The sequence below is a fragment of the Silene latifolia genome, chromosome 2 (genome assembly GCF_048544455.1).
Source record: "Silene latifolia isolate original U9 population chromosome 2, ASM4854445v1, whole genome shotgun sequence".
NCBI lineage: Eukaryota > Viridiplantae > Streptophyta > Magnoliopsida > Caryophyllales > Caryophyllaceae > Silene > Silene latifolia.
Genome location: NC_133527.1, coordinates 44,373,576 through 44,384,749, shown reverse-complemented (window position 1 = coordinate 44,384,749; position 11,174 = coordinate 44,373,576). Strand labels below are relative to the sequence as shown.

Here is an 11,174-nt window from a genome sequence, read left to right as displayed (position 1 = left end):
ATGCTAGCTTCCAAACGGATCGAGATGACTCCAAATCTCGATCTGGATTCGTTTTTACTCTTAATGGCGCTTATGCATCACCGGAAGAGTTCCAAACAATGTGTTACAAAGAGATTCTACGACCGAGTCCGAGTACTATGCCGCGTCGAAGGCTGCAAAGGAAGCGATATGGATGCGTCAATTCTTACAAGGACTATTCGTAGTGCCTAGTTCGAATGACCCGATCACCATCTATTGCGACAATAGAGGTGCCATCTTCCAAGCTAAGGAGCCAAAGTCTAGCAACAATTCTAGACATGTACAACGGAAAGCTCATCTAATCCGAGATTACGTGGAGCAAAAGGAAGTAGTGATAGAAAAGATTGCTACAGATGATAACATAGCAGATCCTCTCACTAAACCATTACGACAAGATAAGCATGAAGGGCACGTTAATTCCATGGGAATTAAACGTGTTCCTAAGTTGTAGTACTCTTTTATGGATTAGATTCATTCTCTTTTGTACTCTATACGACATCATCGTTTTGATATTTATATATTTTGTTTTTCATGTGGATTTGTACGACAATTTTGAACACCACAAAGTGAACTGAACAAACATTATATTTTTGGTCCTTAATTGCCCACGTGAGCTGATAACTCAAGGTAATTATTTTGTGACGTTGGTTGATGGTGGGTTCAATGAGCCATAAGTCAAAAGGTTGACTGACCAAACACAGAGGTGATTTATACGGATATCTCGTAGGACACAATTGTGACATCGACGTGGAGTCCTAAATGTTTTATAACATTCGGTGCCCGGTCGTGGATAGGACCTCCATGGTGATCCTAAGAGTCGATTCTTTTGACTATCGACTGTCTCTTGAGACTAAGGCATTTTGGGTGACTTTGGTTTCTTTCTCACGGTCATCCGTAACAGGGGGCCAAGTAGATTTTTTCTAGGTCATTTCATGCTGTGCTTAGATCGGAAGGAGTCGAGTTGAAGGAAATATTCAGCCTTTATCGTACTCGATATTTCTCGGGGCCACTCGAGGAGTCAGAATCGAAATGCATGGCCATGCTCGAATACGAATTCGTTTTATCAGTTGAGTTACTCTCTAGTCGGGAAACCACTCTAGATACAGATCGATTGTAAAATACGACCTTTGCGGATCCGGATCCGCAAATTGTTTTACATTGAGTGGGAGAAATTTTAAATGAATATGAGAATCGGTTATCGCACATACACTTGTACGGACAAGTGGGAGTTTGTTGAGCCGTGTCCTCCAGGTTAGTGCGGATAACGTCATTGCACATACACTTGTACGGACAAGTGGGAGCTTGTTAGGGCTGGTGTCCTTTACGATTAGTGCAAGGACTTATAAATCTCTAAAAGGATTAAAGGGTATACTTTTGTATTATAATCAATTGATCCACGTTTATCAATAACGGTTGGCTTGCTAGATAAGTTTGACGTTATTGTCATACAGATGGCGGTGATCAACTGGTCCCTAAAAGTCACACCTATAGGATACGTTTGAGAGATGTGACGGTATGAAAATACAGTCATGTTGATGCCAAAAAATTGACTAAGCAGTTAGTCCGAGTTATTTGACTAGTAATTAGTCAAAATGCGATGTTGAGATATTTTATTTAATACGGATTAAATAAAATGGGCTAAGGCGAATTAAACAGTTAATTCGTAAATTAAATATAAACGGTTATATTTAATTAATGTATATTGAATTAATTATACAATATTGTCTTTGTCGGACATGTATTAATATGTCGGCTAATCCTTGTTACTAGACGATATATTAATAACCGATAACCGATGACGATTTATAATAAAACCGTGTCATATACATTTAGCATTTTACGAACCGGACCACGAGGTAAAATTAAGAGGAAGTGGAAGCCCACTTCCCCATATAGGCTCTCGGCCGGCCAAGCAAGAGGAAACAAAAGAGAGGCTTTCTCTCTTTTGTAACCTAAGCATTTTCATTTGCAAACAAACTAGGGTTTTGAGAACATTACCTCTCAAAATTCAGATCTCACATCTAAGAAAAACTCACAACAAATTCTCTCAATATTGCAAGGCAATTAGAGAATACATTTCTAGCACAAGGGCATAGTCTCAGACGGTCTTGGGTGTATCGATTAGGAGGAAATCTACTTTGATTTCTGTTCTTAGGCCGCATCTCAAAGGACCCGAGGTTATTTCTAATGCTTTATCGTTTTTCTCATGTTTTTCGTTTTATGACAATAATCACATATAAAATTTGCGTTATAGTCCTAATTTTATAGGGTATGATACGGATATTACCCCACAAGCGTAATGAATTAATCCCGCAGCGGAAGCAAATGGATTCAATTTTTACATGTTCATCACCTTTGAACTTGTCTAGATTCTTATCAACATTAGATTATTCATTTAACGCTAATATCCTCTTAGATCTATCTTTATAGGCCTGGATACCTTAGAGATATATTATTCTTCTCCAAAGTCTTTTATCATTCATAATGATTAATATGTCGTTTATATATAAGACTAGTAACACAACTTTACTCCCACTAAACTTCATGTATAAACAGAACCACTCGACAATTGGAGAAAAGTTTATCACATGAACAAACATACAGTTCAACTTCTTAACTTCTACTTAAAACTTCTTCTTAAGTTCGTATCCTACCTTAGGATGGTTGCAATTTACAAAACTCATGCAAGATTATTTTTAAATCCAACAGTCAAATAATATTATTAAATCCGAATTTAACGAAGCGTTGCAATTGGTGTAAACCTCTTACCACCAATCAACCAAAACTATGGAAACATCTTAACGTTTATGTTAAGTTCGGACTTTTGTAGAGTTGAAACTAGATAAAGCATCTTAATAAGTTACAGGTTTGTTACTAAAATAACACGACTCCTGTCCACTTTAGGTTTCGAAGAAATAATTACTGATTTTGACCAAGAAGGAACATCTTCCTATGTCTTATTCTCAGTTTGTGGCTCTTGAATATTTTTTCCAACTCTTTCTTTAAGAAATAATCCTCTTTTCTTTAATAGACAGCATCACGAGCCATAAACCCTTTGTTCTCGTGATCATGTAGGAAGAGAGAGCACATTTTTACTATCGAAACAAGCTACAATTTAGGTACCATGCTTATCCATATCTCATATGAAAAGTAGATGATTGCTTTAACCATGTTTTATATTAGTGGAAAATTTAAATACTAGACAAATTATGATAAAAACTACTTCCAAATTTATAGTAAAGATTCAATCATATCGTATATGATTCTTTGTATCCTTATAACACACCTTATCTTTATAGGGTGTGATTATGAAAGTGATCTTGTGATACCATATCACACTCTATTTGTTGTAAATCAAAGTCATTACTTTATTTTTCCAATCTTAACAAAGCACTAATACTTTGATTATATAATATTTAGGTTTTGATACTTCATGTAAAGAATTCATTGAACTTATTAAAAGAATTTCTCTTCTTACCTCATTAAGTGGATATCAAGTATCTACCTAATTTGTTGGTAAAAGAGATGAAGAAGTAATAACCTTCTATGATTGAAATTGTATTTGACCATACACTTCAAATTGTAAATAGGGCGAATATCTTGCTCTATTCATAATAATTTTCCAGAAAAAAAGTTATGAATGAACTTGGTTTGAATACAAGATTCGCACATTTCATGAGATTCACAATCAAATGGTATAGGATAGTAGTCAAAACTAGTTTTAATGAGACTTTCAATCGAGAAATGAGAAATAATTTGGGATCACCAACTCGAGTCTTATATACTCCCTCCGATCCAGACAGATGGTAACATAGGAAAAATTGGGTTATTTAAGAAAAGGTGGAAATGTGAGGGGTAAAGTAGGAAAGTTTGATTGGGGACACATGGGTTTAGGTGGATTAAATAAGTAGTTGGTGAGTTGGTGAGTGGATGGTAAAGTTGTAAATAGGTAGTGGATGTAAGGTTAATTTAGTTATTTACCATGCCAAATATGGTATGTTACCATTGGTTTGGTTCATCCATTTTAGGTAAGTGTTACCATCTGTCTGGATCGGAGGGAGTAATATATATGACATTTATTTTGAATGTAATTACCTTGATTTGTATGGTCTCACCATGAACTTAATCGTGGTATGCAAGGGCACAACGCTGGTTTTAATTGCATAATAGAGAAACCTCTTGCGTTTTATACAAAAACTTAAATTATATTTTTATTTAGAGTTAGTGTACATCATAACAATTAATGAGGTACATCTCTAAATAGAAAACTAAAATGATTATGCTACTATATTCATATGTTCATGGATGAAATGGCAACTACTCTAGTTCCATTCATGCAAATTTTTGAACTTATTCTTGCTAGTCGTCATACGATAATGCCAAATATCATGACGAAATCCACAAATTTGTATCAAATACTCATTAGGTAATAATTGGCAAGAATGCAATGTCAATGTCATAGATATTCAGAAAGGAATATGTTGGAGTCACATGACCAACTTCCTTGATCTTTACTTATTTGGGGTTTGTCTCTATTTTAGTGTATAACACCTTCTCTTTCGAGCCTAGTTATATCCTTAATAATTAATATAGGTACTTACTTCTTATTGCTCCTACTGACTTCAAGAATTTCTACTTGATGAAGACTTATCTTCATATCAATTCCTAGTTAATCCTTCACAAGGGTTAAATCTACTGTGGTATTTGGTTAATCAAAATTTCCAACAAATCAATTTACCAATTTAACATTGTCATGTTCTTAATAACTTAAGTACTTGATGACAAGTGTTTAGTATGAGCAATAAGACTTTTGAACAGTGGATGCATAGATTATATTATCAAAACATATTTTGACTAATCATTACTTCTATTGACACTTCTTCACAAGAAATCATACATAGGCATGTTAGGAATTTAAGATACTAATCTTTTATGACATAGGATAACTCATATGGAGTTCTAGTGAATAGAACAATTCCTATACAACTAGTTCATGCCCTATTTAAACGGTTCATTTGAGGGCTTAGAAAGAGATTTTATTTGTCGTTAGTAATAGTGGTTTAGCGGAGACTCGTGTTATAATCGAATTGACATCGTATATTAATAGGAGAAGTGATAAAGAACAATATAAAAACAACAAAATAGTGGGGAAAGAAACATTCATCGTTAATATATATTAAAATATTTTAGCATGTTTTAGCATGTATATAACGACCTCCACCCAGTTATATAAATGATTTTGAGATCCATCTTCACACAAACATGGGCACGGGAAACCGTTATATCACATACTTGAATAAATTTGGTGACTCTTTAATTGATTCTACCTTAGAACTCTCGGTCGATGAATTTCATAAACCCATCTCTAGCCCCGGAACATAAGACTAGTCTTTATATCCCATTGAGTCCAACCAAATTTCGCGTGTAATAACGTTTTATTACCCCACTTACCCAATGAAAAATGAAAGTACCCCGGAAAACCGAATCTACCCCAAATGTCAAAGAGATTCATGGGTCCTACTATTTGGATTGGCTAATCTCAATTTTAAATATGTGAGATGTCTTGTCGATTTATTATCTATCACTTTTAAGTGAACTAAATTAGTGAACTAACGATAATTATAATCGACACGGTCGAAAAGACGATATATATATGAAAATGCATGTGATGTAAATGGCGATTTGATAATGCATGTAATATATAAAGAAATATGCAAAGCAATAAATAAATTACCTAGTATGACCTTTCCGTAAATACAAAATCTAATAATCTTTTACAAATTCGGAAACCAACTCCATTGGTCCCTTGAATCTCAAGTGGCATGCTTCCCAAGGACTCCGTCTTGATCAGGACGCCTTTCCGATTGACACCGTCTTGAAGGAACTCCGGAATTACAAATAATAATAAAATTACATAGCATTTCTATTATACATTTGTAAAAGAAATCTAGTAAAAATATAAACAAAAGTGATACGAAATCACTAAAATTACAACCGAATCGGTGTTCCCTTACATTACGGGTAATACCGATTAGCACTAAGGTCATACTTAAATGATCCGGTTTTATGGAAATGCGTGATAATAACTTATTAAAATCACAAATCAATACTTAAATAAAATTTAAGCCCAAGTTAATTATCCTAACCTTATTAGGACTCAAAAATTAGTCTTCACTAAACATTTGACAATAATTCAACTTGGTTTTGTATTATTGCTTATTTAAACTTCTTTTAATAATAATAATTTTAAAATGAGTTCCAATAAATCATAAAAATTTTGAAAAATTCGGAATCACATTTTTTTAAATAATGTAATATTACTAAGATTCCAAAAACTCAATAAAAGTTTCCCACAAAATATTTGTAATTTACTCCATTAATAAATCGTATAAATCATAACTTTTACCATTAAATTCAAATTAAACATAAAAATTATGAAAAAAAAAATCAAAATCAAAATTTTAAACATTCTTAAATAATTTCCAGAACTTCGAAATGGCAAAATTTCAACGAAAAATTTCGAATTAATTTTTATGACTAATAAAGTTGCCCTTTTATAGATTTTATCACATGAAAATCAATAAATATACCAAATCAATCAAAATTGATCATAAACCTTTACATTTTATGTCCATATCATATATATAATATTAGGAAAAAAAATTCATGTCATAAAATTCATTTTAACTATTTTTGCTAACATTAGTCACTATTTATATCATTTTAACCACTAAAATTATAAATCATGCATAATAAATCACATTTATCTCAAATTTTACATATAATCTGTAAAATATGCATGTGACTTAATATTAAAATTTCATGGTCTGTTTTGAATCGTAACTATTTTTAGTCATTTAACCTCCATTTATACCATTTTTATCACATAAAAAACATAAAACATGCAAAACTATTCACAATGGTCCGACATTTTACACACAATATGAAAAATATGAATGTGAAGTCATACAAATAAATCACGGCCATTAGAGAAGTTTAACTATTTTTAGTAAATAAAAGTTCATTTTACTCATTAAAATGTAATTATTTCACTAAAAATCATTAAAATAAGCAATAATCATCCATGAATCATCAAAATGACCTACATATATTTTAGGAACATAATTTATTACATGCAAAAAATTTCGTGGCTTTATCCTTATAAATCACAAATTTTAGTTTTAATTAAGTTACATTTAACTCGGAAAAACCAAACCGATTATGCATGAACGACCTATGTTCTAATACACTTGAAGAGGATTCCAAAACCCTCTAATTAAACTTATTTAATTGATGATATAAATTACTCTTTGATTTAGTCATTAGATCTAGTGCATGCATAACAAAATTAACAAGTTTAGGAGAAAACGATTTTCTTACATTGATAATGGACGAAATATGGGCACTATGTTAGAACACCTTCCTAACCTAGATCTTGAGCTTAACCATATTAGGAGGATCCTCCAAAATCTTCAAGTATTCATTGTGGAATACCTCCTCTTAGTTGCACCAAGACTATCCCAAACACTAGTATAAATATTAACTAGATAATGTGTACTAGTGACCTTAAATTTAGTCTAATATCTATCTATATATTAATCCTCTAAGTTTACTGTTGACATGGCAGCATAATAAACTAGCAAAGATGACATGGCAACCTATGGTAAAATTAATATATGATATCCTCACAAATATGATATATAGGCAAATATGGTATATATCTTATATATATTTCGATGTATATTTCATATATATTTTGAAAATCTCTCCCATCCTTACACAATATATCTTTAAAATTAAAAACTAAAAAACATATAAATTCTTACACAATATATCTTTAAAAACCATATAATCTTCTGCGTATTATAAAAACATATAAAATAAATAATAAAAATAAATGTAATATCTAAGCAAAAATAGATTATAAACTAATTTACTATAGGTCTATAGCTATATGTTATTCTTTCAAGAAAAATTACGGAATATATGATTCTAAAACTAATTTATAAACGAAATTACGAAATATATTTTAAATTTCTATATTGATGGTTCTTCCCAAAAACAAACGTACTCCTAACCATGTTAAATCTACAAACTACAGTAATGGTAAAAAAAATCCAGCAGCTATTGTGGTTGTCATTAATTATTAAATTAAGACGGTCTTTTACTGTGAGACGGTTCTATAATGTGGAAAGACAACTTATTTGTTAGCATTAAATGAATTTTATTTTATTTTATTATAAATATGGATCGTCTCATGGTGTGAGACTCTCTTATTTTATAATTTTTAACTCATTAAATAAAAAGGACAATTTTTTTATTAATTTAATAATAAAACTGAACGTTTTTTTATTAACAAAAATGGAAAGTTTCATAACTGAGGTTGTCTTAACCTATAATTTATGAATACAATTTAGAAGCATTATTATTATTTTTTTCCGATGACTTTTAAATGTGTATAAATGGGTAGAAGGGCGGGGCTTCATTTGATATTATTTTCCCGATAATATTTACACCATTTAAGTAGGGTTATATATCCTTTATGTTTTCTATAAATCTCAAACGAGTTGGGCGGCTCGGAACATTCAGGTCGGGTACAGTGGGTACAAATACGCGTCGAGTAATACGGGTTGTGGGTCGGGTTATTAGGGACAAAGTACGGTTCAACAATTACTATCTAACGCCTTTTATAGATTGGAAATATATTTTTTAAAAACTAAAGTATATTTAATATTAATATTTTAATCATATTCAATGTTTAGTTTTTAAATTATTTTTTCAAATATATTATAAAATAAATATTATTATTTTTATAAAAATTATTAGTTTATCTTTGACTGAACGGGTCGACGTGTTCATGTCGGGTTTCACTTAAATTAACGGGTTATTTGGGGTTTCATATCGAACGGGTTTCTCCTCGAGATTTCCGGGTTTTAACCCTGGAAAAAATGGATGAGGTCGGGTCAGGTCGAAATTTGACAGACTTATATCTTAGTTATGTCTTAAACTCATAACTTATCATTTAGTTAAAATAATAATATGGATGCAAATTGTACAAATAACCAACTCTAATTTATTGTATTCTACATTTATATAATATCGACTTTCGTATGACTTTATGTTTATTAACAATATATGGAGTATTAGCTTAAAGGTAATCATCTAACTACGGAATATAAAACAGCCCGTGAATTTCACGAGTTTAAAACTAGTTAATCTAATTACTACCATAGTAATCTTGTGATTTTATTAGAATATTATTACAAATTTTGAACATAAAAAGCCATTTTTATGTGAGAGGAAGTGAGCGTTTTTTTTATAAGAATAAGAATAGCATGGAAAAATAAGAACAACTCCTTATTTTAAAAGAGAGGGGGGGGGGGGGGGGGGTTGGAAGGTGGAACCAAAGCCAATGCATGACATTTGCTTTTTGATTTTTCTCTTATCCAAAACATAGGCATGTAAGGCTAATTTTTTAGGGTTATGATGGTGTTCTTTACAATTAAAAAAGCACAATAAAAACTAACCTAAAATACCCTACACCAACCGGTTTTGGTTCCTTGTTATGGAGTCCATTTTATCTTTTGTAATTTGTCAATTGTATTATGGTGTGTCATGTTTCACACAACATGACTCATATGTAATAAAATGCTTATTTAACCATTTAAATACCATTTAATGACAAATAAATTACATGTGACAAATTAATTAGTAATTCATAATTACAAGTATCTAAAATGGGTCATGTTAATATAATTCACAATATTTTGTATTTATATTTAACTAATCATTATTATCTTAATTGTTTCATAATCAATAATCAATTTTAGTAATATAATATTTTAATTACTAAAATATATCTTATTTAATCCTAATACAATACGATACCTAATATACTAAGATATAATATTCCCTCTCACAAATATAATTTCTTCAATTTAAGGAATTAATTAATCTGTATCGATATACAATTAATTAACTTTACAATTTGCGAATCGTCCTTTAGGTGTGACCTTTAGGGATCAACTGATCACCACCGTCAAACGACAGTAATGTCAAACTCTAATTAGCCAATCATTACCAATTAATGTTGATCAGTTGACTATATATATTGACTCATCCCTTACGTATTCTTATATGAGATTTATTAATGTGATCGCACTATTGTTGAGGACACTTACTCCAACACATTCATCTTTGCAATGGCCTTATCAAATTTTAAGTTCATTTTGTCGATATGGGAGAATAGTTGGGCACCCAAATCGACACTCAATTGTGTGACGGAGTCAACTTCATGTCTCCCTCCCCTAGTAGCTTTTCTTGGCCTACTATATTGATAGTTGTGAACCGCCATCTCCTCTATCTTTGCCCAAGTTTTATTATCATCTACCTCGGTGAATCTTCCATTAGAACCCATGTTGAGCGCATTCCTTGCATCTTCATACAACCCATTCCAAAATTGTTGGACTACAAACCATTCGCTTAGTCCATGATGATGACAAGAGCGACATGTATCCTTGAATCTATCTCATGCCTCATATAAAGGCTCTTCATCTCTTTGCTTGAACCTGGTGATTTGGCCTCTTAACATATTGGTCTTCTTCGGAGGGTAGAACTTTTTTAAAAGGCAAGTGCTAACTTTTTCCATGATTCAATTCCAAGAGTGGCCTTGGCTAGGCTCTTCAACCATCGTTTTACGATTCCGATCAAGGAAAAAGGAAACAATACCTACCCATCTAATTTGGTCTTGAGTTACCCCCGTTTGGGAAATGGCATCACAATAGTCACAAAAAATATCTATGTGTAGATGAGGATCCTCACTAGGCATCCCTCCAAATTGAATTTTCTCAACTAATTGTATGAATGCGGATTTGGCAATGAAATTACCGGTCAAGTGGGGTGATGTTGGAGTACCATTAGGTAGGTTGTCCTCGGTTGGTACGGAATGAGATCAAAATTTAGGCATTGTAGGTTGATTTTGTGGTTGGTTCGGAATATGGTTGGTAAAGTCAACACTATTCGGTTGGATGATACCAATGTCCAGAAGTTATCCAATACTCACAATTGTTGAAGTCCCTCTAACGGTTCTTCTAATATTTTTCAAAGTTCTTTCAATCTCGGGATCAATTGTAATACTACGGTGTTATGTGTTGTTG

The 11,174-nt window shown here is 31.9% G+C and overlaps 1 non-coding gene across 1 annotated transcript; it reads left to right on the top strand.

Moving 5' to 3' along the window:
* The first annotated feature begins 10,502 nt into the window (after positions 1-10,502).
* LOC141645120 (small nucleolar RNA R71) lies at positions 10,503-10,609 on the top strand. Its single transcript, XR_012544708.1, has one exon. It is a non-coding gene; the product is annotated as a small nucleolar RNA R71 (small nucleolar RNA).
* The last annotated feature ends 565 nt before the right edge of the window (positions 10,610-11,174 follow it).